General features: G+C 44.2%; 1 pseudogene; it reads left to right on the forward strand.

The window, feature by feature from the left end:
- The first annotated feature begins 1,173 nt into the window (after positions 1-1,173).
- Positions 1,174-2,310, forward strand: LOC138808871 (cofilin-1 pseudogene; annotated as a pseudogene).
- Positions 2,311-24,900: the final 22,590 nt, after the last annotated feature.

Consider the following 24,900-nt stretch of genomic DNA (forward strand, 5'->3'; position numbering starts at 1 on the left):
AGGCTAGAGCTCTACCATTTTGAGCCACAGTGCCGTTTTCAGGTTTTTCTCCTTATGTGGGCTGAGAAATCGAACCGAGGGCCTCATGGATGCAAGGCAAGCACTCTACCACTGAGCCACCTTCCCAGCCCAAATGCTGGTTTCTTATCTTCAAAAACACATGGCAAAACAAGGAACCAGTAGCTCATGCCTGTAATCTTAGCTATCCAGGAGACTGAGATCTGAGGATCACAGTTCAAAGCCAACCTGGGCAGGAAAGTCTGTGAGACTCTTATCTCCAATAAACCACTAGAAAACTGGAAATGGTACTGTGGCTCAGTGCCCAGACCCAGAGTTCAAACTCCACGACCAACAGAAAAACAAAGACAAAAACAAAAACAAAACAAAATTTAAAAAACCCACAGAAACACATGGCAACCGGGGGCTCTGTTGTGTTGCTGCTGTCCAGCAGAAGAAATACCGGGGCCTCAGGGAGGATCCAGACCTGCGAAAAGATGGAAATTAAAAGTAGAGTTTCCACTGAATGAGTATCACTTTTTGTAAATCTATAAAGTAAAAACAAAACAAAATGACAAAAACAAACTCACCCACATATGGATATTGTACCTTGTAAGCGAGGGCTCTTCTCTATATAGTATATATTTGTTAACTTTACTGAATTCTCAACCTAGCTTTTATTTCTTGAAGTTTTCTCAATAGATAATAAATCTTCAAATAATTTTTAAATCACTTTCAAAAGTTATACCTTTTAATTACTTTTCTTGTCTTATTGCATTTCTAGAAGTAGAAAACCACTTTTAAATGGAATAGTAGCTGACATTTTTGTTTCTTCTTCCTCCTCTTCCTCCTCCTCTTCCATTTCTTTCACTCCTTCCTCCTCCTCTTCCTCCTCCTGCTCCTCCTCCTCCACTGCCGCTGCTGCCGCCGCCGCTGCTGCTTCTCCTCCTCCTCCTCCTCCTCCTTCTCCTCCTCCTCCTCCTTCTCTTCCTCCTCCTTTTCTTCTTCTTCCTCTTCTTCCTCTTCTTTTCCTCTTCATCTTCTTCAATATAAGCTGGGCATCAGTGGCTCAGGCTTGTAATCCTAGCTACTTAAGAGGCTGAGATCTGATTTCTGTTTAAAACCAGCCTGGGCAGACAAATCTATCACCAAATAACTAGTAAAAAAGCTGGATCCCGACAGCAGCTGCAGCAGCTTTGGTTTTCCCAGGCTCTCCTCGCCCTCTTCTCTTCGCTTTCGGAAACATGGCGTCCGGTGTGGCTGTCTCTGATGGTGTCATCAAGGTGTTTAATGACATGAAGGTGCGCAAGTCTTCCACGCCAGAGGAAGTGAAGAAGCGCAAGAAGGCAGTGCTATTCTGCCTGAGTGAGGACAAGAAAAACATTATTCTGGAAGAGGGCAAGGAAATCCTGGTAGGTGATGTGGGCCAGACTGTGGATGACCCCTATGCCACCTTTGTCAAGATGCTGCCAGACAAAGACTGCCGATATGCCCTCTATGACGCGACCTACGAGACCAAGGAGAGCAAGAAGGAGGACCTGGTGTTCATCTTCTGGGCCGCTGAGTGTGCACCACTTAAGAGCAAAATGATCTATGCCAGCTCCAAGGATGCCATCAAGAAGAAGCTGACAGGGATCAAGCATGAATTACAAGCAAATTGCTATGAGGAGGTCAAGGACCGATGCACCCTGGCGGAGAAGCTGGGAGGCAGTGCTGTCATCTCCCTGGAGGGCAAGCCTTTGTGAGCACCCTCCAGCCCCCTGCCTGGAGTATCTGGCAGCCCCAGACCTGCCCTTGGGGGTTGCAGGCTGCTCCCTTCCTGCCAGATGGGAGGGGCTGGGGGGGAACCCAGCAGGGGGAGGGTAATTCCTTCGCCCCAGTTGCCAAACAGCCCCCTCACCCCATGGACCTTCCTCTTCTTCCTTCTCCTCCATCCCTGATGGTTCTGGCTCTTCCAAACCGCTTTTGATCTTCTCATTCCTTTTTTGGTTGAGGATGTCCCATCCTCTTCCCTCTCCCCTGCACCCAGTTTGGAGGGAGGCTTGTATTTTTTTTTAACAACATCCCTACTCCCCACCTGTTCCTCCCCCATCCCATGCTGCCAACTTCTAACCGCAATAGTGACTCTGTGCTTGTCTGTTTAGTTCTGTGTGTAAATGGAATGTTGTGGAGATGACCCCCATCCCCCGCGCCGGCTGGTTCCCCCCCACCCTCCCTTTCTTCTGGTCTTGGCCATTCATGGAGGCAGGATCAGTGAGGACTGTCAATTAAAAAAAAAAAAAAAGATACAACAATAAAAAGCCTCATCAACAGGATGCTTCAAAAAAAAAAAAAAAAAAAAAAGCTGGAAGTGGATGTGTGGCTCAAGTGCTTACATGGATTACTAGCCTTGAGTAGAAAAGCTAAGCCAGAACATGAAGACCTGAGTTCAAGCTCCAGTACTGGCACACATACACAAGCACACACACACAGATATATATGTACATAAATGTGTGTATATATATATATAATGAGATATAATTCACATAATATTTTTCTTTTTTTGGGGGGGGGGTCCAGTCGTGGGGCCTGAACTCTGGGCCTGGGCGCGGTCCCTCAGCTCTTCAGCTCAAAGCTAGCACTCTACCACTTGAGCCACAGCGCCACTTCTGGCTTTTTTCTTTTTGCTTATGTGGTGCTGAAGAATCGAACCCAAGCCTCAGGCATGCAAGGAAAGCGCTCTACCACTGAGCCACCTTCCCAGCCCATATTTTTCTTTTTTAAAGTGTACAACTTGGTGTATTTAGAAGCCTGAGGCGTATCAGAAGAGCACTAACTCTCAAGACCCAGGCCTGAGTTTTTAAGCCTTATGATTGACCACGCCCCCCCCCCCAAGAGCACTACCAGCTACAAACTGTCACCAATTACACTCCTTGTGGTTGAATTTTAATTCAATTAATTAACTTTTTTTTTGTTGTTGTTAGTTGTGGGGCTTGAACTCAGGGCCTGGGCACTGTCTCTGAGCTTTTTTGTTCAAGACCACTTTGACCCACAGTGGCACTTCTGGTTTCCAGGTGGCTAATTGGAGGTAAGAGTCTCATGGAGTTTTCTGGATTTGAACTGAGATTTTCAGATCTCAACCTCATGAGTAGCTAGGATTTACAGGCATGATCCACCAGCACCCAGCTTTCACTTAGCTTTTTTCACTCAAGGCTGGCACTCTACCACTTGAACCACCCCACAACTATGGGCTTCTTATTGGTTAATTAGGGACAAGAATCTTACAGACTTCCCTACCTAGGCTGGCTTTGAACCACAATCCTCAAGTATCAGTTTCCTGAGTAGCAAGGACTACAGGTATAAGCTAACAACACTGACCATACACCTTTTAGATAGTTGTAATCATCCAGTTTTTTTTAAAATATGGCATTGCCACAAACATATTTTAAATGTATACAAATAGACAACAAATGAACCTTAGATATTATTGACTAGTCCTTGTATCCTGTCAAGTCTTTGTTCACTGGCTACTTGCCCCACCTAGTTTTTGAAACAAATCCTAGATATCATATTCTTCCAACTGTAAATATTTTAGTAGTAGTCATTAAATTTTTCATTCAGCTTTTTCCCCCTTGTAGTCTAAAGAAGACAAAGACATAAATAATTCAACTAAGCATTTTTAAGTATTCTGATGGTGGCAGAGGTTGATTTGGGGATGATTGAATCTGGAGAACTTTTTTCTTTTCTTTTCTTTTCATTTCTTTTCCTTCCTTCCTTCCTTCCTTCCTTCCTTCCTTCCTTCCTTCCTTCCTTCCTTCCTTCCTTCCTTCCTTCCTTCCTTCCTCCCTCCCTCTCTCCCTCCCTCCTTCCTTCCTTCCTTCCTTCCTTTCTTTTTTTGTTCCATTCCTGGGGCTTGAACTCAGGACCTGGGCACTATCCCTAAGCTTCTTTCCCTCAAGGCTAGCACTCTATCATTTCAGCCACAGCACCACTTCTGGCTTTTTCTGTGATTGACTGGAGATAAGAGACACGCATACTTTCCTACTCTGGTTGGCTTCAAATCACTATTCTCAGATCTCAGCCTGCTGTGTAGCTAGGATTACAGGTATGAGTCACTAGCACCTGGCACTCAGAGAACTTTCTTACTGAGTCTGTTCATTTGTATTTTATTTTCATTCATAAAATACAGAAGGGCTGGGGAGGTGGCTCAGTGGTAGAGCACTTGCCTTGCATGCCTGAGGCCCTGGGTTGGATTCCTCAGCACCACATAAGCAAAAAGAAAAAAAAAGCCAGAAATGGCGCTGTGGCTCAAGTGGTAGAGTGCGAGCCTTGAGCTGAAGAGCTGAGGGACAGCGCCCAGGCCCAGAGTTCAGGCCCAACGACCAGACCCCCCCCCCCAAAAAATACAGAAGAAATGAATTAAAATTCCACGTTATTATATACAGACCAATATAACATGGACTGAATCATGGGGGCGCTACACATGAAAAATAACAATCAAATTTTGTGGGGTTTTTTGTTTTTTTGTTTATGTGTGCCAATCCTAGGACTTGAACTCAGGTCTGGGTGCTGTCTCTGAGCTTTTTTGCTCAAGGTGAGTGCTCTACCACTTGAGCCACAACTTCACTTCCAGCTTTTTTGTTTAATTGGAGATAAGAGTCTCACAGACTTTCCTGCCTGGGCTGGCTTTGAACTGCTATCTTCAGATCTCAACTTCTTAATCACATTACAGGGGTGAGCCACCAACTCCTGGTTTTAAGGGCTCTTTAACGTTCCCAAGGCATTTTTTTTTTCTCCAATGCCAACAATTTTAATACCTTTGTTTACAACCCCTTCCCCCTTGGGAACATTCTTTTTCTTTTTTCCTGCATTTTTTTTCTTTTGGCAGTGGTGGGGTTTTTTTTGGTGTTTTTTTTTGGGGGGGGGTCGTCATGGAGCTTGAACTCTGGGCTTAGGCGATGTCCCTGTGCTCTTCAGCTCAAGGTGAGTGCTCTACCATTTGAGCCACAGTGCCACTTAGGTTTTCAAGTGGTTTTTTATTGGAGATAAGAGTCTCACGGACTTTCCTGCCTGGGCTGGCTTTGAACTGCAATCCTCAGATCTCAGCCTCCTGAGTAGCTAGGATTACAGGTGTGAGCCACCGGCGCCTGGTGGTAGTAGTGTTTTTAGAGAGGCGTTATACTACTTGAGCCATGCCCCTAAGTCAGATTTTCTTGCTCATTAATTTGAAATAGAGTCTCATGGGCTTTTCTGCCTGGGCTGGCTTCGAGATAAAATCTTCAGAGATGGGTGCCAGTGGCTCACACCTGTAATTATAGCTACTTAGAAGGTTGAGATCTGTAGATCACAGTTGGAGCCAGCCTGGGTAACAAACATCTGTGAGATTCTTCTGGGGCTTGAACTCAGGGTCTGGGCACTGTCCCTGAGCTTTTTTTGCTCAAAGCTATTGCCATAGTACTTGAGCTACAGTGCCACTTCTGTTTTTTTTCTGTGTATGTGGTACTGAGGAATTGAACCCTGGGCTTCATGCATGTTAGGCAAGCACTCTACCACTAAGCCACATTCCTGTTTCCAATAAAACTACTCCTATTCTCCCCCCCCCCCCCCAAGCTTCAATTGGAGCTCTGGGCTCAAGCGGTAGAATGCTAGCCTTGAGCACTTAAGCTCAGGGACAGTGCCTAGGCTCTGAGTTCAATCCTTAAGACAGGTGCTCACATACACAAATGAAGACTAAGAAACTTTTATCTCCAATTAACTAGCAAAACCCAGAAGTGGAGCTGTGGCTCAAGTAATAGAGCACCAGCCTTGAGCAAAGTAGCTAAGGGATAGCACACAAGCCCTGAGTTTGTGTCCACACACACACACACACACACACACACACACACACACACACACACACACACACACACAGATCTGAGGATCATGGTTTGAAGACAGACTCAGCAGGTAAACTTGTGCGACTCTTATCTCCAATTAACTAGCAAAATGCCAGAAGTGGAGCTATGGCTCAAGTGATAGAGCACCAGCCTTGAGCACAGAAAGCTCAGGGACAGAGCCTAGGCTCTGAGTTCAAGCCCTGGGACAGGCATAGAACATAGGAAGAGTCATACACTGGTGGCTCACACCTGTAATCCTAACTACTCAGGAGGCTGAGATGTGAAGATTGAGGTTCAAAGCCAAGCAGGGCAGAAAAATGTGGGAGAGTCGTATCTGCAATTAACCACCAAAAAGCCAGCAGTGGAACTGCGGCTTAAGGGTTGAGTGCTAGCCTTGAGTACAAAAAGCTAGCTTTGAGTACAAAAAGCCCTGAGTTCAAGCCCCAGGACTGGCTCAAACAAAAACACGAACTTCCCTTACAGAACTGAGGAAGATTTCCATGCATCCTAGAGTCCAAAGTAGGCCATTACTTGTTGGCAGAGAAGGCAACCCACATGGACACTTACACTGTGCCCTTAAGAGGGAGAAGCACTTCTTCAGGGACAGAGTGTGATCTGCTCCCAGTTTCCCAGCAAGCAGTGGACTAACGTGACTTCCCCGGGGTCATTCCCTGTGCATTCCAATCAGGTCCGTTTGTCATAGACAAAGAGGTCTGTTCTGCAAGGCTCAGCTAACAGGGAATGCATAGAAACAGTATCCAAGTGCTGAACCTTTAGTTTAAACAGGAATCTTGACTTTTTACAACATGAAGAAATGGGAGAGTGAGGCACCAATGGCTCATACCTATAATCCTAGCCACTCAGGGGGCTGAGATCTGAGGATCTCGGTTTGAAGCCAGCTAGGGCAGGAAAGTCTGTGAGACTCTTATCTCCAATTAATCTCCAGAAACCTGGAAGTGGCTCTCTGGTTCAAAGTGGAAGGACGCTAGCCTTGAGTGAAAAAGCTCAGGGACAGAGAGCAAATACTCAAGCCCTCAAATGCAAAAAAATAAAGGGGGGGGGGGAGCTCAATTTTTAGTACTTTTGAAATACGGAACTAAAAACCATTTCAAGAAAAATAACATATTTAAGAAACATTAATTTTCCTTTATTCTGTGTCTATAGAATGCTAAATAAATTAAGGATTCATACTACATATATTTGTTAACTTATTTTGTGTGTGTGAGTGTGTGTGTTGCTACTGGGACTTGAACTAAGGACTTAGGTGTTGTGTATTAGTTATTCACTCAAGGATAGTGCTTTACCACTTGAGCCATATTGCCACTTCTGGCTTTTTTTTTGCTGGTTAATCAGAGATAAAACAAACTTTTCTGTCTGGTTGACTTTGAACCATGATCATCAGATCTCAGCCTCCAGGTAGCTAGTATTACAGGCATGAGACACCAGTATACGACTCTTCATTTGTGGGGCTTGAACTCAGGCCTCAGGGTTGTCCCTAAGCTTTTTGTGCTTAAGGCTAGCATTCTACCACTTGAGCCACAGTGCCACTTCTGTTTTTTAGTTGCTAATTGGAGATTAGAGTCCCTTGGACTTTCCTGCCTGGGCTGATTTCAAACCACAATCCTCAGATCTCAGCTTCCCGAATAGCTAGGATTACAAGTGTGAGCCACTGATGCAGGCTTTTTATGTGTTCTTAAACAGAGACCACAGACACACACACACACACACACACACACACACACACACACACACACACACACACACACACACACACAAGCAAATATAGACATATGCGCACATATACAAACATGCATCCAGTCCTGCAAAAACAATTTTCATCTCATGAAGAAAAAAAAATTGATGCTTGTACTGGGGCTTGAACTCAGGACCGTGCACTATTGCTTAGCAAGAAGCTAAGCCACTCAAGGCTGGTGCTCTACCACTTGAACCACACCCCTGCTTCTAGCTTTTTGCTGTTGATTGGCGATAAGAGTCTTTTAAACTGGTCTGGTTGGGCTGGCTCTAAACCTCCACCTAAGACCTCAGCCTCCTGAGTAGCTAGCGTTACAGATGTGAGCCACCAGCGCCTGGCTCACATGCCAAAATACAAATGCAGCATAAAAAAAAAAAAACTCAGGGGAGAGGAATACAAAAACATAATGCCTATGTGCATCTGATTGTACAAAACAATATTTATTAAAATGAACTCCAGGAAATAGAAACAATTTTTTTGGGGGGGTCTGGTCATGGGGCTTGAACTCTGGGCCTGGGCGCTGTCCCTCAGCTCTTCAGCTCAAGGCTAGCGCTCTACCGCTTGAGCCACAGCACCACTTCCGGCTTTTTTCTTTTTGCTAATGTGGTGCTGAGGAATCGAACCCAGGGCCTCAGGCATGCAAGGCAAGTGCTCTACCACTGAGCCACCTTCCCAGCCTCCAGAAACAAATTTTTTTCTTCTTCTTTTTCTCTGTCTTTGTTATCTTTTATTTTTGTCCTGTTTGTTCCTTTATCTGTCTTTGGGAGTATTAGGGGAGGCCCAGAAATGGAGAGACAAAGGGTGAACAAATGCAGCAATGGTACTCACTGGACACTATGTTGAAAATGAACTTTACAACTTGTGGGTGGGGATGGGAGGGAAAAATGAGGAGACCAAGGGAAGAGGTGACATTGTCCAAAAAGCAATGTACTCTTTACCTGACTTATGAAACTGTAACCCCTGTGTATATCACTTCTATGACTAATAAAATAAAATAAAGGCCTCCATAGTTGGCCTGTAATCGTAGCTACTCAGGAGGCTGAAATATGAGAACTGAGGTTCAAAGCCATCCCAAGCAGGAAAGTCCATGAGACACTTATTTCCAATTAACCAAAGCTGTGGCTCAAGTGGTAGAGTGCTAACCTTGAGCACAAAAGTTCAGAGACAACGCCCAGACTCACAGTTCAAGCCCAGGACCAGTAAAAATAAATTAACTAGTTTAAAAAAAAAAAAAAAAAGAACCACCTTCATAATTAGTGGAAGTCACAGAACCTTGGCAGCTTGTGAAGTTGACCAATTGGAAACACTTTCAAATTTCACAGCACACAGAGCTCCATGGAAAAACAATCCTGCTATAGATAAACTAGAAGTTAAAAAAAAAAAAACTGTCAAATTGCAGGAGAGGAAAAAAATCACTGAGAGAGATTGTAAGAGAAGGCCAAATAAGAAAAACATGTATCAACAATATGCAAGATAACAGAACAAACTAAGGACATTTTTGTGCTCTTTCCATAAAGTGCTAGAGGCGACACCCAGAGTCTTGTGCATGGTTAACAAGTGCTGTAGTGCTGAGCTATGTCATCAGCCCTTTAAAGACATGTTACAATAAATTGCTTTAAATGTTTAGGGAAGCCAAGCACAAGTGACTCATGCCTGTAATCTTAGATACTCCAGAGACTGAGACCCAGAGAATCATGGTTTGAAGACAGCCAGAGTAGAAAAGTTCTTGTGACTTTATCTCTAATTAACCAGCAAATAGCAGGGCTGGAGGCATGGCTTAAGTGGTAAAGCATCAGCCATGAGCAAGAAAACTGAGCAAGAGCAGTGCCTTGAGTTTAAATCCAGTTACCAGAACCCCTTCCCCCCCCCCCGAAAAAAGTTCAGGGAATAGATAGATACCTTGGGGTAAAATAAGACATTATATTAAAAGTACCAATATGGCTGAGTGTCAGTGGTTCATGTCTATAATCCCAGCTATTCAGGAGGCTGAGATCTGAAGATTGTGTTTCAGAGCCAGTCTGGACAGACAAATCCAAGATTTTCTTTTCTTTTTCTTTTTTTCTTTTTTTTTTTTTTTTGTCGGTCATGGGGCTTTAACTCTGGGCCTGGATACTGTCCTTCAGCTCTTCAACTCAAGGCCAACACTCTACCACTTGAGCCACAGCTCCACTTCAGGTTTTCTGGTGGTTAATAGGAGATAAGAGTCTCAAAGCTGATCGTGTCCAGACTGACTTTGAACTACGATCCTCAGATTTCAGGCTCCTGAGGAGCTAGGAGTATAGGTGTGAGACACCGATGCCCGGCTCCAAGATATTCTTGTCTCTTAATTAACCACCAAAAAACCCATACTGGAGGTGTGGTTCAACTGGCAGAGCACCAGCTGGCACATACACATAAAAGTACTAAGTAGCTGTTAGAAATTTAAGTAACAAACACATAATCATTGTGAAAAATACTGGGCAAATTATACTATGCATTAATAACTAAAATGGAATCAATGAATTAAAAGATGAATATAAAGAAACCATGTACACAATGTATTTTTTTTAATCTTTTTTTTTTTTTTTTTTTTGCCAGTCGTGGGGCCTGAACTCTGGGCCTGGGCACTGTCCCTCAGCTCTCCAGCTCAAGGCTAGCACTCTACCACTTGAGCTACAGCACCACTTCCGGCTTTTTCTGCTTATGTGGTGCTGAGGAATTGAACCCAGGGCATCATACATGCAAGGCAAGCGCTCTACCACTGAGCCACCTTCCCAGCCCTTTTTTTAAATCTTAAAGCCAGATGCCAGTAGCTCACTCCTTTTATCCTAGCTACTCAGGAGGCTGAGATCTGAGGATCATGGTTTGAAGCCAGCCCAGCCACGAAAATCTGAGATTCCTATCTTCAATAAACACACACTCTCTGTCTCTTTGTCTCTCTCTGTCTTTCTGGGTTCAAGCCCCAAAACTGGTACACACACACACACACACACACACACACACACACACACACTCAGAGAATCAGAGAAACTAGATGGAATTCATCTGAAGCCCTGATAGTTGGGTAGCTGAGGCAAAAGGATTGCTTGAGCCTAGGAATTCTAGACTAGACTGGGAAATATAGTGAGATGCCATCACTAAAATAAATAATCAAACAAATAAATAATCAAACACAAAACAAAACAAAAAAAAACAAACTGGGGCTGGGAAGGTGGCTCAGTGGTAGAGTGCTTGCCTTGAGCTGAAGTGCTGAGGGACAGCACCCAAACCCAGAGTTCAGGCCCCAAGACCGGACCTAAAACAAACAAACAAACAAACAAAAACAAACTGTTAGGTTTGGGGTTTTTAGTTGATTGGGCTTGGTGGTTTTAAATGAGCATGACTTGGTCAAAAGAGGGCGCTGTTGTGCTCCACAAAGCAAGGAAGTGATTGCCCTGAGTGTTAACTCTGTGAGGGTTCGGTCCTCAGATGACAGAGCTCTTGTTTATAGGCATTAAAAGAAGGCCATGAAATAATCATAATCATGAAAGCAGAAGCAAATGGATGTGCAAATGCTTAGATGAACATGAGGTGCTGCTGAAATCCTCTGGGTGCTGAGTAGAAAGCACTTAACAGACTCAGCCACAGTAAGGGTGAGGTAGTAGGACAGAGCACATAGAAGCAGTGTATGGAAAGAGTGTACAGCTACCTTCTAGAGCACTTTGTGTGTGTGTGTGTGTGCTCACCCATGCATGCGTGTACATGCACCATTGGTGGGGCTGGAACTCAAGGCTTTGTACTCTTAAACTTTTAACTTTTTTCCTCAAAGCTAGAGCTCTACCACTTGGGCCACAGCTCCTCTTGCAGCTTTTTGCTGGTTAATTGGAAATAAGAGTCTCATGAGCCAGGTGCTGATGGCTCATGCCTGTAATCCTAGCTACATTGGAGGTTGATATCTGAGGATCGAGGTTCAAAGCCAGCCTGGGCAGGAAAGGCCGTCAAGCTCTTATCTTCAATAAACCACCAGAAAACCAGGAATGGTGCTGTGGTTCAAGTGGTAGAGTGCTCACCTTGAGCTGAAGAGCTGAGGGACAGCGCCCAGGACCAGAGTTCAAGCTCCACTACCAGAAAAAAAACAAAAAAAAAGTCTCATGAACTTTTCTTTCTGGGCTGGTTTTCCATCCATAATCATCAGAGCTCAGCCTCCTGAGTAGTTAGGATGACAGGCATGAGTCACCAGTGTCTAGCCTAGCATGTGTGTGTGTGTGTGTGTGTGTGTGTGTGTGTGTGTGTGTGTGTGTGTGTGTGTGTGTATGTGCAGGGCCTGGGGCTCAAACTCAGGGCCTGGGTGTTTTTTGATCAAGCCTGGCACTCTACCACTAGAGCCACAGCTCTCTACTTCCAGCTTTTTGGTGGTTAATTGGAAGTAAGTCTATCATGGACTCTCTTATCTTTCTGTTTGGGCAGCTTGGAATAGCAATCCTCAGATGTCAGCCTCCTGAGTAGCTAGGATTACAGGCATGAGTGAGCCACCAACACTCAGCTCTCTTGTTTTTTGTGACCCATTGGATACAAGTACAGATTGGAGGGATAGGCTTGAGAAGGGGCTGTACTGTACTACATGCAGCTATGAATCCATTCCTGCAGCCTGGGAGAGAGTAGGAGTGGGCCCCAATGTACTGGGGGAGGGAGCCCCGTCTCGACTGTTTCCTCTTCAGAGAACATTTGGACACTTGTTTTCTTTTCTCTGAGTCTCTGTTTTCTCATTTGTAAAATCAAATCCATAAGTCTGCCCAGCCTGATTCTCAGAAAGAAAATGAAAGATTCCAATGAAAACATGGGGGAGGCAAACATTACTGTGAATGTAAGATCATGATACACATGCAGATATTCTACTCTGCAGGGAGTCCACCCAGGGTTTCCTGTCTAGAGGCCCACATTCCCTGGGCATTTTACCCACCCTTTACCTGTGGCCAGTTTGAGTGATTGGGTCCATTGACCAATGACCACCCATCCAAGTAGACATTACCCGAAAAAAGGTAGAGAAGCTAGATGCTGGTGACTCACATCTGTAATCCTAGCCACTCAGAAGGCTGAGATCCAGAGGATCAAGGTTCAAAGCCAGTCAGGGAAGAAAAGTCTCTAAGACTCTATTTTTAATTTACCAGCAAAGAGCAGGACTAGAGGTGTGCCTCAAGTGGTAGAGCACCAACCACAAATAAGCAAAGAAAGCCAAGTGAGCCTGAGTCCGTGCATTCAAACCCCCTACTACTGGCAAAAGAAAACAAGGTCCAATGGGATAAAATGTCCTTTTATATTATAAGCAAGTAACATAGAAAAATTGGGATATGATTCCAGAACTCCAGTATCAAGGTTTGTGCACCTATGATTCTCTGCTATCTTTGAAAACATCAGTGACTACGTTACATTTACTGATTGATTGATTCATCAATTGATTAATTGGTTGCAGGTACTGGGGCTTGAACTCAGGGCCATGCTCTCTCACTTAAGGTTTTCTTTCAAGTTTGGTGCACTTGAATGACAGCTATGCTTCCATTTTTTGCTGGTTAATTGCAGATAAGTGTCTCATAGACTTTCCTGTCCAGGCTGGCTTTGAACAACGATCCTCAGATCTCAGCTTCCTCAGTAGCTAAGATTACAGGCGTGAGCCACTGGTGTCCAGTGTATGATCTCCTTTTGAATGTGCTGCCTGGTCCCCTCTTTCCTCCTCCTAATAAGCACATGCACAAAGTTAGCCCGTTGGCCCCACAGGGCACTCAGAATCCAGACAGAGATTTCAATGACAAGGACTGAGGCTGGCAATGTGCCTGAGCCCAGGAGACAGCCAGCCACAAGGCAATCTGCTGTTAAAGCAGCAGCAGGGCGGGAAGTGCATGCCTTCCTTCCGCAAAGCAGCTGTTCATTTGCCAGAACTGTCAGAAGTAGACAGAGGCAGGAGGGAAAGCGGAGAGAAAATAAGAAGTGAAGCAAGGGGTTGAGCAGAATGCAGCTAAGAACCACAGACCCTGGTGATTCAATTGTTTTCTTCTCCATTCTTCCAGGCACAGAAGTTTATCTTCTAAAAGAAGGAAGGAAAGCCAGGGGACAGTGGCTCACACCTGTAACCCTAGCTACTCAGGAGGCTGAGATCTGAGGATCAAGGTTTGAAGCCAGCCTGGAAAGGAAACTCATTGCCAATGAATCAGCAAAAAGGCTGGAATTGGAGCTGTGGCTCAAGTGCCAGCCCTAAGCAAACACAAACAACAACAACAACAACAAAAGAACAAGCAAGAGCTAAAGGCCCTGAGTTCCAGCCCCAGTACTGGCACTGGGAGAATGTAACAAAAAAAATTTCAATGCATATCCTATGAAACTACAAAAACCGAGGAGAGGGGTGGTTGGGTGGGTTGGGGGAAAATGATGGGCACTAGTGGCTCACACCTGTAATCCTAGCTACTCAGAAGGCTGAGATCTGAGGGCTGGGAATGTGGCTTCGTGGTAGAGTGCTTGCCTAGCATGCATGAAGCCCTGGGTTTGATTCCTCTGTACCACATACACAGAAAAAGCCAGAAGTAGCCCTGTGGCTCAAGTAGAGTGTTAGCCTTGAACAAAAGAAGCTCTGGGACAGTGCCCAGGTCCTGAGTTCAAACCCCAGGACTGGCAAACACACACACACACACACACACACACACCCATAATTGTCACTGGATGCCTGGTCTGCAGTTTGAAATCTTTTGGAGCTGTTTCAGCACATTCCCAAGGACAGCCTGTGGCCTTAATTCCAAGGCTCTATAGCTTCTTCCTCTAAGTACCTAGGCTTGTTTTGCTTTCCTCTGTATTAACTGTCACTCTCTGGATGGCTGTGCGCACAGCCCTCTGGGAGGAAAACAAAAATGGTCACCTGGAGCACCATACACAGAGCCAAGGAACCTGGAAAGCCACTTGGAAGAGCAGCTGGGTGGGAATTGGCTGGCTGCTCTGGGACTCTTAGCCACACCCTCTGGGGAGGGACAGAAAGCACGCTGGAAACCTGTGCTTAGAGTTTCTCTGGGGCTTGGCACTGTACTGTGTTTCCCTAGTGACTCACAGGATGAGTTTTCCAAGCTGGGGAAGTAGGCCAATGGTTTGTTTGTCCATCTTGCTCCTCTGGGAGGCCAAGCTCAGGAAAGCAGGCTGCCTGGGGATGTTTGGCCAGGTGATTCTTTTTACTGGCTTTGAGCCTGAGGAAATATGACCAGGAATGGAACTAGGGGTTGGGAGAACTAAAAGCTGTCTAGCATCTGGCTAAATCAACACACCACAGTAACCACGCTGCTAATGATCACTCATGAACACATGACTTGGAGAGGCCCTAAACCAATATGTCCACTCCTTACAGATAAGAAAATGAGGAATCTGGGCTCAGAGGCCCAGAACTTGCTGAGTATGCACAAAATTCTTGGTCTGATCTGCTGCAAATAAAAAATAATATAATTTAATAATAATAAGATTCTGGTGGCTCATGACTATAATCCTAGCCACTCAGGAGGCTGAGATCGGAGATCAAGATTCAGAATCATCCTGGGCAGAAAAGTCCACAGCACTTTTATTTCCAATTAACCAGAATTGAGTGGAGATGGCTCAAGTAGTAGGGTATTACCCTTGAGCAAAAAAGCCACAAGAATGAAAGGCCCTAGCCGGGTGCCGGTGGCTCATGCCTGTAATCCTAGCTACTTAGATCTGAGGATCGTGGTTCAAAACCAGCCCAGGCAAGAAAGTCCATGAAACTCTTATCTCCAATAAACCACCAGAAAACTGGAAGTGGCGCTGTAGCTCAAGTGGTAGAGAGCTTGCCTTGAGCTGAAGAGCTGAGGGACAGCTCCCAGGCCCAGAGTTCAGGCCCCATGACTGACAAAAAATAAATAAATAAATAACACTGCTACGCAAAGCTTTCAATTCTAAGTTTAAAAGCCTGAAGTCTCCAAGTTTTTCAGACAGGTTCTTAGAGTCTGTAACTTCTCAAATTTCATAAATACTGAGCCAAGTTGGCTCTACCAATATGCACCACTCACAGAATTAATGTAACTTTCTATGACAAGGTTTCTGGTTCAAGCTTGCTCTCTCTGTGTGTGTGTGTGTGTGTGTGTGTGTGTGTGTGTGTGTGTGTGTGTGTGTGTGTGTGTGTGTGTGTGTGTGTGTGTGTGTGTGTGTGTGTGTGTGTGTGTGTATGTTTGAACTCAGGGCCTTTCATTCTACCCCCTCCCCCCCTCCCCCCCCGTCAGTGGTGGGGTTTGAACTCTGGGCCTGAGTGCTGTCCCTCAGCTCAATCAAATGATGAATGAATTAATGATAGCATACAATGGAAAAATATATATCCACAAAAAAGACTGAAGCCTGGCAGTGGGAACTCCTGCCTGCCATCCTTACTCCTCAGGAGGCTGAGATGCAGCAAACAGAGAGTCAAAGCCAGCCAAGGCAGAAAAGTCTGTGAGACTCAAAAGCAGGTTAGTGTGGCTTAAGTTGCAGAGTACTAGCCCTGAGTTCAAAGCAGAGAGAGAGAGAGAGAGAGAGAGAGAGAGAGAGAGAGACAGACAGACAGACAGACAGACAGACAGACAGAGAGACAGAGAGACAGAAATAGACAGAGAGAAACAGAGGTAGAGACAGAGAGGAACTGTGAAATACTGATAGCTGATAATGTTATAGCATGAATGAATCCTGAAAACACACTAAATAAGGGAAGCCAGACACAAAAGCCAGGCATCATACATTGTGATCTATATTAAAAGTCCACAATCTAATTTTAAAAAGACAGAAAGCCGATTATTAGTTGAGGAAAGAGGAAAGGGGACAGTGGTTGTCAGTTTATGGAGATTTAGGGAAAGGATGATGAGAATACTCTGGACTTGTATAGTGGTGATGGTTGTATAACTTTGTTTTTTGTTTTTTGTTTTTTTTTTGGTCCAGTCATGGGGCCTGAACTCTGGGCCTGTGCGCTGTCCTTCAGCTCTTCAGCTCAAGGCTAGTGCTCTACCACTTGAGCCACAGCGCCACTTCCGGCTTTTTTCTTTTTGCTTATGGGGTGCTGAGAAATCGAACCCAGGGCCTCATGCATGCAAGGCAAGCGCTCTACCACTGAGCCACCTTCCCAGCCCCCGTTGTATAACTTTGTGAGCACACTAAAAGTCATTAATAAATTTATACCATGTGAATTATATCTAAGTGGAAAAATTACATGATAATATGTTAGATGATTTTTGGTTATGAGAAAGATGTACTTTCTCTTTCTTTTTAAAAAATAATTCCTGGGTACAAGTAAGATATGATTAATTTCTTTTCTTTTTCTTTCTTTCTTTCTTATTTTTTAAGCAGTAATAATGTTTGAACTTAGGGACTTAAGCTTATTTGGCTTGCTTACTCATAGCTGGCACTCTACCGCTTGAACCACACCTTCAGCCCTGTTTTTTGTTGGTTATTTTGGAAATGGAATCCATTGGATTTTTTCTGCCTGGGGTGATCTCAAATCCTCTGGATCTCAGCCTCCTGAGTAGCTAGGATTACAGGTGAGAATCACCTCACTTGGCTACTTGTAGGCCTAAGAACTCATCTATGGAGCCAATGAACTCCAGTTTTGAAACATTGGTCCAGATAATCAGGGGGGGTTAGTAGCTATTACATGCTTCATGATGAAGGGAGAATGTTTCATAAGGTGCTTTCCAAGATAAAACCTGGCCAAAGACAACTTGGAATTGATGATTCCTTGGCTAAACTTCAGTAACATAAGTATATTACCCCACCGCTACTCTGGGTTCTTAATTAGGCACATGATCTATAAGAATAGAAATACATAAGCCTGTTATTAGAAACAGTGGAGAATGGGCTGGGTACTGTTGACTCACTTCTGCAGTGCTGGTTACTCAGAAAATTGAGAACTGGAGGATTTTGGTTAGAGGCCAGCCTGGGCAGGAAAGTCCTAAAGACTCTATCTCCAAAATAACCAGCAAAAAGCTGGGCTGGCTGGGCACCAGTGGCTCCCACCTGTAATCCTAGCAACTCAGAAGGCTGAGATTCAAAGCCAGTTCAGGCAGGGAGTTATCTCCAATTAACCAGCAAAACACAAGAAATGTAAGTGTGGCTCAAGTGGTAAAGCTACAGCCTTGAGAGAAAAAAGCAGGACAATGACTAGGCCCTGAGTTCAAGCCCTAGTACACACAAAAAGCTGGAAGTTTACCTCAATTGTGAGAGTACTAGCTGAGTAAGCACCCCAAATGAGCAAGAGAAAGAGTTCAAACTTTGATACCAGCCAAAAGAAGGAGGAAGGAAGGAAGGAAGGAAGGAAGGAAGGAAGGAAGGAAGGAAGGAAGGAAGGAAGGAAGGAAGGAAGGAAGGGAGGGAGGGAGGGAGGAAGAAGAAAGAAAAGAAAGAAAGAGAGAGAAAGAAAGAAAGAAGGAACAAGAGAGAGCCGAGTGCTGGTGGCTCACGCCTGTAATCCTAGCTACTTAGGAGGCTGAGATCTGAGGATCACAGTTCAAAACCAGCCTGGGTAGGAAAGGCTGTGAAGCTCTTATCTCCAATAAACCACCAGAAAACCGGAAGTGATGCTGTGGCTTAAGTGGTAGAGTGCTAGCCTTGAGCTGAAGAGCTGAGGACAGTGTCCAGGCCCAGAGTTCAAGCCCCATGACGGACAAAAAGAAAAAGGAAGGAAGGAAGGAAGGAAGGAAGGGAGGGAGGGAGGGAGGGAGGAGGGAGGGAGGGAGGGAAGAAAGGAAGAGAAACGAGGTGCCAGTGAGGATTGCAGTTCAAAGCCAGCTCAGGTTGGAAAGTCCATGAGACTCCTATCTCCAATTAACTACCAGAAAAACCAGAAGTGGAGCTGGGGCTCAAGTGGTAAAGCACTAGTCTTGAGCGCAAAAGATTAGGGACAGGGCTAGGCCCTGAGTTCAAGATCTATGACTAGGCCCAAAGAAGGAAGGAAGGAAGGAAGGAAGGAGGGAAAGAAAGAAAGAAAGGAGGGAGCAAGGGAGGGAGGGAAGGAAAGAAAGAAAAGAAAGAAAAGAGAGAAAGAAGGAAAAAAGAAAGAAGGAAGGACAGAAAGAAAAGAGAGAAATAAAGAGACTAAGAAAGAAGGGGAGGGGGAGGAGGGAGGAAGATAGGAAAAGAAAAATGAGAGTGGAGGCTGGAATCGCATAGTGTAACATGGAAGATCCTCTAAGGGAGGCCTCCTTCTGGAAACTTGCTTGGGCTAAGGATTTCCTGCCTCTAACTTAAGCCATATGTGACCATCCAAAACCTTCCCAGCTATGAAATTAAGACATATTGCTAACTTAAGGCAGAGGAAACAGTGGGCATTTATGTGAGCAGGGGGGCTTTCCCACATGGTCTGTTTGGGCATATAGAGGTAGATATGATTGATTTTCATTTAACTGGAAGGCTATGCCTTGATCTTTGGTTTCTTCATTTGGGAAAGAATCAGAAACCATCCCCTCTCTAAGGGTAGTTGCTCAGATCAATTCATCCAGCGCTGTGTGTGTGTGTGTGTGTGTGTGTGTGTGTGTGTGTGTGTGTGTGTGTGTGTGTGTGTGTGTGTGTGTCCATACTCGGGTTTGAACTCAGGGTTTCAAGCCTACTTAGTACTTCTATCACTTGAACCAAGCCTCTAGGCCCAACTGTTTGCTGGTTAATTGGAAATAAGTCTAGCAGATTAGTGTGCCCAGGCTGGTTTTGAACTTCAATTCTTAAATCTCAGTCTCCTGAGTAGCTAGGCATGAGCCACAAGCACCCAGATGCATCTTCTCTTCATGTAGGACACAGAGCCTGTTCCAAGAAGAAGCAAGAGTGGTCCCCCTGCTCAGGAGCCACAGCCTGAGACTTGAGAGAGACTATAATACTGAAACTTCATATTGAAAGGACTGAAAACTATTGAGGGCTATAACATATATATTAATGCATCGAAGTTTTGCAGCATAAACCAATGGTTGGTCTGAGTCCTGGCTGGTATCTCTCTGCTAACATGTTTCTGTACAGTTTGCTATTGAGGTAATTATTGAGTACCATGTGTCTGGATATTGAAGGAACTTACTACCATCAACTAGAAAGGTATTTTCATATTGTGCCCACTAGGTGTCTCATTATTTTGTCTATTTCTTAGAAAGTAGAAAAACAAAAAGTTTCCACTTGTGTCAGTGGCCATCTACTCTATAAATACAACTAGGCTAAAAATTTAACTCCATCCAGCACCCATTATTGTGTAAAATACCAGGCAGTGCTTCTAATTTGAGAAGAATTAGGGGGAAAATCTTTTTTTCTTTTGGTACTGATACTGAGTTTTGAACTCAGGGCCTGAGTAGTATTCCTTAGCTTTCTTGTTCAAGGCTGGCACTCTACCACTTGAGTCAAACCTCCACCTTTTGCTTTTTACTGGTTAATTGGAGATAAGTCTCTCTTAAGATCTGTCTGCCCAGGCTGGCTTCAAATTGGAATCCTTAAATCTCAGCCTCTTGAGTAGCCAGAATTATAGGTGTAAGCTACCATCTTGTTCTTTATGCTTCTCATGCACACCACCACACTCAAGCCTTTTCTGCTGAGATGGAGTCTTAAAACTTTTCATGCCATTGCCGGCCTGGAACTGCCATCTTCCTGATCTCAGACTCTCAAATAGCTAGGATTACAGGAGTGAGCCACTGACACCAACTTTTTTTTTTGGTCAGTCGTGGGACTTGAACTCTGGGCTTGGGCACTGTCCCTGCATTCTTCAGCTCAAGGTGAGCGCTCTACTGCTTGAGCCACAGTGTCACTTTGGTTTTCTAGTGGTTTATTGGAGATAAGAGTCTCACAGACTTTCTTGCCTAGGCTGGCTTTGAACCAAGATCCTCAGATCTCAGCCTCCTGAGTAGCAGGATTACAGGCGTGAGCCACCGGTGCCCAGCTTGTTGACACCAAAATTTTGATTCTTGATATTTTTACTTTTTTTTGTTGGTTCTGGGACTTGCAACTTTTGAAGATCCAAGAAGTGTTTATGATCTAAAAGGAGTTTTTTTTACATTAAAATAATATTCTTTCTTAGTGTTCTATATCAGTTATTTTTAACTATTTTAAAGTAAGGCATGTAATACACAAATACATTCTTTTTTTTAAGGACTCAAACTGCAAAAATGCAAACATTTCACTTGGCCACTTGCACAGTTGGTGTCCTTCCCCTAGGCAACCTGTCTTTAATTTATAAAACCTGAGGTATATTTGCATATCGTTTGCATATATGCATATGTATATGTGAAGATATAGTTTTGCTTTCCACTTTTTTTTTTTTTTTGCTAGTCCTGGGGCTTGAACTCAGGGTCTGGGTTCTGTCCCTGAGCTTTTGTGCTCAAGGCTAGTGCTCAACAACTTGAGCCACAGTGCCATTTCTGACTCTTTTTTTTTTTTAATTTATTGTGAAAATACCATACAGAGGGGTTACAATTACATGGGCAAGATAATGAGTACATTTCTTATCAAGCATTGTTGCCTCCTCCTTTGTTTCCCCTTCCCATCCCTTCCCATCTCCCCCCCCCCCCCACCACCACCTTTTTTTTTTGTAGTTTAGTGGAGATAGGAATCTCATTGACTTTCCTTCCTGAGCTGGCTTTGAATGGTGATCCTTAGATCTCACCCCCCTGAGTAGCTTGGATTAGAGCTACTGGCTTCTGGCTTGCTTTTCACTTTTAAGTCATGTTATATTACTTGTGTGGCCCTATAAACTTGCTTTTATTTTCTCATGTTGAAACTCTACTATTTGTTACCAGTTTGCAATGGCTTTCATATTGTAGTTTATCTGGCTACTCCTGTTGATGGTTATTTGTGTGTGTGTGTGTGTGTGTGTGTGTGTGTGTGTGTGTGTGTGTGTGTGTGTGTGTGTGTGTGTGTGTGTGTGTGTATGTGTGTCCTGGGACTTGAACTCTGGGCCTGGGTGCTGTCCCTCAGCTCTTTAGCTCAAGGCTAGTGCTCTATCGCTTGAGCCACATCACCACTTCTGGCTTTTTCTGCTTATGTGGTGCTGAGGAATCAAACCCAGGGCCTCATGCATACAAGACAAGCGCTCTACCACTGAGACACCTTCCCAGCCCTCTTCTGGCTTTTTGATAGTTTATAGAGATAAGAGTCTTACAAACTTTCCTGCCTGGGTTGGATTCGAACCTGATCCTCAGATGTCAGCCTCCTGAGTACTTAGGATAATAGGCTTTTGCCTCCAGTGCCTAGCTTGTTGATGGTTATTTAAGTTGCTTTTTAAAGTTATCTATTTCAGAAAATGCTCCAGTGAAAAACTTTGCCCTGCCTTTATGTGCATATATAGGTGAGCATTACATCCCTAAAGGAAGTTTTGGAAAATGGAATTTCTGGTTTTAAAGGAATGTGCTCCCACTTTCATCTTTATTTGGTACTGCCCACTAGCCTTCCAGGAAGCGTTAGCAATTTCAACTTCCATTAAAGAGATGAAAAGCTGCCAGGCTTCACTTGTAATTGAAAACATGCAAATAAAAAAAAAAATAGGACAGTAGCTGTGCTCTGATAGCTCATGCCTATAATCTTAGTTACTCAGGAGGCTGAGATCTGAAGATTGAGGCTCAAAGCCAACCTGGGCAGGAAGTCTGTGAGAGTCTTATTTCCAATTAACCACCAAAAAGCAAAAAAGCTAAAAGCAGCACCCAGGCCCTTTGTTCAAGCCTCAGTACTGTACATATAAACACAAAAAGTAGGGAGAACTGGAAAGAGAACAGGAAACACTTCTTGCTCCACATGCAAGAAATGGAAATAAAGGACTTCACAGCACACTTTTCTTTCTTTTCTTCTTTCTTTCCTTCCTTCTTTCCTTCCTTCCTTCCTTCCTTCCTCTTTCTTTCTTTCTTTCTCTTTCTTTCTTTCTTTCTCTTTCTTTCTTTTTTCTTTCTCTCTCTCTTCCTCCCTTCCTTTCTTTCTTCCTCCCTCTCTTCCTCTCTCCCTCTCCCTTTCTCTAGCCCTCTCTCTCCTTTATTTCTGGAAGTACTGGGGGTTTGAATTCAAGGCCTCCCACTCCCTTTGCATACCTGCTGGCACTCTTCCATTTGAGCCATACCATCAGCCCAGGTTTTTTGTGCTAGTCCTGGGGCTTGAACTCAGACCTGGGCATTGTCCCAGAAGTTTTTTTTTTTTTTTTTTGCTCAAGGTTAGCACTCTACCACTTGAACCACAGCTCCATTTCCAGCTTTTCAGTTGACATTGGAGATAAGAGTCTCATAGACTTTCCTGCCTGGGCTGGCTTCAAATATTGATCACACCTCAGAATTCTGAGAAGTTAGCATTATAGCCATGGGTACTTGACTCATTTGTTATTTTGGATAGGAGTTTTCATGGAATTTTATGCCTTGGCTAGCTTCAAACTGTGTTCCTCCAGATTTTAACCTCCTGAGTAGCTAAAATGACAGGCGTGAGCCATTGGCGCCCAGCTAACAGTTATTCATTAGAGTTCCAGTTTCCATAAGCCAAAAATTGTAAATGCTGGGAAGGGTTTTAGATTTCTTAAGCCTGCCTATATCTTTAACCAGCTACTCCCCCCACCCGGCCATTTAACAGAGAAAGCATCCGTTGTCCAGAAGACCTGAGTGAGAGTCACTTAAATCTCAGCCAGTACTCCATGAGTACAATCCTTACAGCCATGTTCCTGTGGTACCATTTATTGGTGATCCTGGCTCTTCTAAAAATAGCAATAAAAGTCCAAAAGAGTAAACGATGTGATCAGTGCTTGTTTTCTTTTTATCACACATCATGAATTCTTCTAGTCCTAACCATATTTTGATGCATTATTTATGAGAGCCATCTGGTTGGTCACAGGTTCCCAGAGAGAATTCTGGAATTTTAAAGAGTGCTTTATTTTCACAGGAAACCCACTATCTAATTCATCTGTTTTCTACCTGCTCATCAATAGTATTCTGTGATGGGAAATGACATTTGCTAACTTACTTCTTTTCTCTTTCCTTCTTTCTGCCCTTCTTTCTTTCTCTCTCTCTCTCTCTTTCTTTTTTTTTGGTGCTGGTACTAGGACTTGAACTCAGGACCTTGCTTAGCTTTTTCATCCAAGGTTAGCACTACCCCTAGAGCCACACCTCCTCTTCTAGCCTTTTGGTGGTAGAGTTAAGGGTCTCCTCAGAGACTTTCTTACCTGGGATGGCTTTGATCCTCGATCCTTAGCTCTCGGCCACCTGAGTAGCTAAGAGTACAGGTATGAGACCCTGACATCTGTCAAGAATGTTTTTATGTGACTGAACTTGAATGACCTGTATTGCTCTTGTCCCTTTCTATCTGGAACCATTAGCTCCTCTCTTCCTCTCTGCTTGTAAATGGGCTCTGATCCACCCAAGTCTTATTCTCTTCTCCTGCTAATGGATAAATAGCTTGTGTAATTTTCCCTGCTTATTTATACTCAGTATTCTCCATCCGTGCCCTGTCATTACTGGTCTAAAAGCTGGAAATGGCCTCAGGCCATTTTCATCAGCAAGAGAAGTATTCTCCTGCTCTATTTTCAGATTCAGCAGATATTTACTGAGCACAAATAATCTTTCATGTATTGTGCTTGGCAGTGCAGAGGGCTACAAAAATAACACAAGCATGCGTGGGCTCAACCATCACCACCTTCCAGTCTAGCAGAGAAGCAATGCAATGTGGATATCTACGTAAAAGATGGTTTTGTAAGTGAGAAAGTACCAAATGACACCATGAGTTCTGGCCAGGGCAGTGCTAAGCATGCTGGGTAGGGGTGAATTTGTACCTGGAAGATAAGAAACTTATAAGATTCTATCTGGGTCCAGCATTGGTGGCTCACGACTGTAATCCTAGCTACTCAGGAGGCTGAAATCTGAGGATCGTAGTTCAAAGACAGCCCAGCCAGGAAAGTCCATTAGACTTTTTATCTCCAGTTAACCACCAGAAAACCCAGAGTGGAGCTGTGGCTCAAGTGGTAGAGTGCTAGCTTTGAGAAACAGAACTCAGGCCAAGTTCAAACCCCATGACCAATAACTCCAACAAAAGATTCTATTTGGGCACTGGTGGCTCATGTCTTTAATCTTCACTATTCAAGTGGCTGACATATGAGGACCATGGTTCAAAGCCAGCCTGGGCAGGAAAGTCTGTGAGGCTCTTAATTAACCAAAAAAAGTCAGAATGGAGCTGTGGCTCAAATGATAGAGTGCTAGCCTTGAGTGAAAAAACTCAGGACCCAAGCCTGAATTCAAGCTTTATGAAAGAAGGAAGGAAAGAAGGAAGGAAGGAAGAAAGGAAGGATGAAAGGAAGGGAGGGAGGGAAGAAGGAAGGAAGGAAAGAAGGAAGGGAGGAAGGGAGGGAGGGAGGAA

This window comes from Dipodomys merriami, unplaced genomic scaffold (assembly GCF_024711535.1).
Source record: "Dipodomys merriami isolate MVZ:Mamm:240054 unplaced genomic scaffold, mDipMer1.0.p SCAF_48, whole genome shotgun sequence".
NCBI lineage: Eukaryota > Metazoa > Chordata > Mammalia > Rodentia > Heteromyidae > Dipodomys > Dipodomys merriami.